At 41.3% G+C, this 3,331-nt stretch overlaps 1 pseudogene; it reads right to left on the reverse strand.

Moving 5' to 3' along the window:
• Window positions 1-314: 314 nt before the first annotated feature.
• Window positions 315-3,087, reverse strand: LOC144639815 (BTB and MATH domain-containing protein 36-like; annotated as a pseudogene).
• Window positions 3,088-3,331: the final 244 nt, after the last annotated feature.

The raw sequence follows: 3,331 nt of genomic DNA on the forward strand, positions 1-3,331 counted from the left end.
ATAAACTGAAACATTGTCATGTCATGGTTTATAAAATAATCTGTTCTAATATGTTATTCACTGATTATAATTAAAAAAGTTGAGGTGCCACTTGTATTTTCACTATGAGAAGTGTAGAAAATTTGAGCCTCAGAACAAGGACGTGCGATAAAAGATGGGGAGAATAGGAAAACAGACAATAGATAGTACCACTAATTAGTACTTCACTTAGAAGAGTGAGACAAAATGTACGCTTTTCACACCCTACATAATTATTTTAGTCTTCTTTTTCAGAAGACTTGATGCCATCTTAAGTGCTCACAGTACCCAGTGCCTTAAGCATGAAATGGCTCATAAATACTTCGAAGGCGTTGACATAACAACTGCAGCATAACATTAACCTCACTACTTTCCTGCGCTGTTTCTTCCAAAAGTTTTGTACAGTCGCTAAGGGCACGTGGAGTACGTCTTCCTTCAGGGTTTTTTTCCCCAGGTACAGAACCCGTCCAAATTCTTTAAGTCCCCACTCACACACATCCTTGACTTCTTTTTTCACATGAATTCAACCTTTGTTCACTGCTCAGTATTTTATTTTCCAGTAACTCCACTAGAAATCTTTCAGCCAACTGTTTGCCATTTTCTGGTACAATCAAAACATACTTTTCATGACGGCGCAGTTCAGTTATTGAGATATGTTTGGTAATTTCAACACACTGCTTGCACAAATCTTCCATGTTAAACTCATTGGCTAGAACAAGAAAGTCGATGGCTTGATAGGGTGTTTTCTCTCTCTGTAACAGATACTTTTCACAGCGCTCTGTAAGTTGCTCCATCTGATATTCTCTGGCCAAGGAAAGAAGAAAGTAACAGTTGTCTTCACTTATTGGTTTAGATGTTGGGTGTATGACAAGTAACATCTCCTTTATCTCAGCAGAATTTTTGCCAGGAAGAGGGGTTTCACTAGCTGATTTTTCTTTGAATTCTGAAGAGAACATCTTTTCAAACACTGGTGACCACATGGATAAAGTGCCATGGTGAACATGGAACTTTTTATCTTCAACAACAAGAACAACATCACTAAGATGCCATGACTCTGAGAAATCAGGTTCAGATCCATTTTTCTGCATCATTGAATTCCTAGATGTAAACAAAAGATTAAGTTTAGTTCATGATCTGACTGCTGTGATGTAAATGTGAGAACATGCGATGTGTGTTAAGGCAGACTGTGATATATGCTGTCATTTACTCAAATAAGCACCTCCCCTGAAAAAGCACTGCCCTCAAATAAGCACCACATTTGGGACAAAAAAGTTAATAAGTGCTGCCCCTGAATATAAGAGTGGGAGTCCCAATGTGGACTATTCCAAAGCTTTGGGGCAGCCATGTGGAAAGATCGGTCACTGGCAGCATAGAAGAAATTTGCAGCTTGAAAAGTTGAGAACAACACCACTATTAGAACGAAGGTTATATCTACCACCATCTCTTACCAAAATAAGCTCAGCTATAAGCTCAGTTAGACTCAGGGGGCAAAGTAAAAAGAGAGCAAGAGAGTAAACAAAAAAATGTCATTTGATTGGGGGGCTCAAAGTACACCAAGCCAAGCAAATTTCCCAAAATGTTTTTACCCTCGTTTGTTGGCAAAAGTGAACCTGTTTGTCCAATGTGTCTGGAATCTTAAGCATTGTAGCTAGTTCAGATGACTCTGCTTCTTAGGTAGTTCTTTAGTCGTGACGTCAGAGGGCAGAAAATGTATGCTCATCATTCACCAATGCCACAGGTAATGTCAAATACAATCTAAACAGCATGTGAACCTCCCCTTGTAGGTAATGCAAAGGGGAGTTTGTTGATGAGCACGATCCTGACGTAAGGATTTGTGAAGAGATCACAAGACTGGATATCTTACAAACCAATCATTTTTCATGCTGCGCTAATGATATTTTTGGCACCAAAACGTGGGGGAGGGGGGGGGGGCTGAGCCCCCCCAAAAATTTCATTTGGAGGGCAACAGCCGCCTTCCCACCCCCTCCCCCCTGCTCTGCCCGCTGCCTATGGAGAGGAAGACCAATCGAGACCTGGCGATGGACAGTTGAAAAAAAGATGCAGGTGAGTCGAGTCTGCTGGGGAGAGCTGAGGAAGAAGGTAAAGGACAGGCAGCAGCAGCAGTCTCTGGTCATGGCCTTATGTGTCCAAGGGCAAAACGAGAATTGAGAGAGAGAGGGTTTTGCTAATGAACCATAAATTCTCCAGCCTGGCCAGAGTTACTAACAGTGAAATGAATGGAAACCAGAAGCATATCACGTATGCTTCTGATGGAAACAGAACCCCAGTACAATGAACCCCATTAAAACAAACACATTCGCAAGTCTCTTGGAACTATATCAGTTTTTTTTTCTAGTTGCTTTATCCTATTTTACCTATATGGCAGAATGATATCAAATAAACCTGGCATACAAATTATGCAATGTAGCACTTTGAAACAAATTTACTCTATGATGATCACCTACTTGGTCCTATTAACCCGGGTATTAAAAGTGTATATTAACTGAACTTTGTAGGTCCCAAAGGCTCAAATCATGAATGATAACAAAAAATCTTACACTGACGCGCTATAATATCCCGGCTTGGATGTACACAGTGTATTTATCAATACAAACCTTGAGTTTTTTATACACTGCTACTTTTACAGGTAAAACGGGAGAGGGAAAATCCTTGTCGTGAAAGAGCTATGAGTATGGAACATACGTCATCTATACCGTAGCCTAAGTTGCAGAACACAACATCGATATATACCGGGGTTTTGTTCGTCTGCAACGCAGGCTATCTATACCGGTGATCTTGGTATTTATAAAGACCATTCAGCGAGAAGCTTTATACGTACCTGCCGAAAGTGACAAGACGTCAGTTGAATAAAATCAGATAAAATGCAGCTGCATGCGGTCGGTCGATCCAACACAGATCCGCAAGACTCATCAAACAAAACTATTGTTCGTCATGTCACGAGAACTTTTTTCCGGCTTCTCCTTCGTGTACGTAGATGACGTAAAGTATTAGAAACAAAAGACAGAAAACAATACTAACCAAGATACAATGAATCCCGAGGAAGGAACCTTTTTTTCCATGAAGATTGCGTGATGAACAAATCGTCACGCAACTTTTTTACTGAGCGCGAGGCTTGATGGTTAGTCCCACAATCCCCGGCTCCAACCAAGAACCAGGGGAGGACGCTTGGGGACAGGGTCGGTCGGTCGGTTGAGAGTGACGCAGAGTCATGGGCTTCAGTCTCGATGTGTGTCGGTTTGCGAAAAGGCTTGCTTGAAACACGGAAAAGATGAATAATCCCATCGGAAAACGA

Source organism: Oculina patagonica, unplaced genomic scaffold, assembly GCF_052425735.1.
Source record: "Oculina patagonica isolate OP01 unplaced genomic scaffold, crgOcupat unplaced1338, whole genome shotgun sequence".
Classification (NCBI taxonomy): Eukaryota; Metazoa; Cnidaria; class Anthozoa; order Scleractinia; family Oculinidae; genus Oculina; species Oculina patagonica.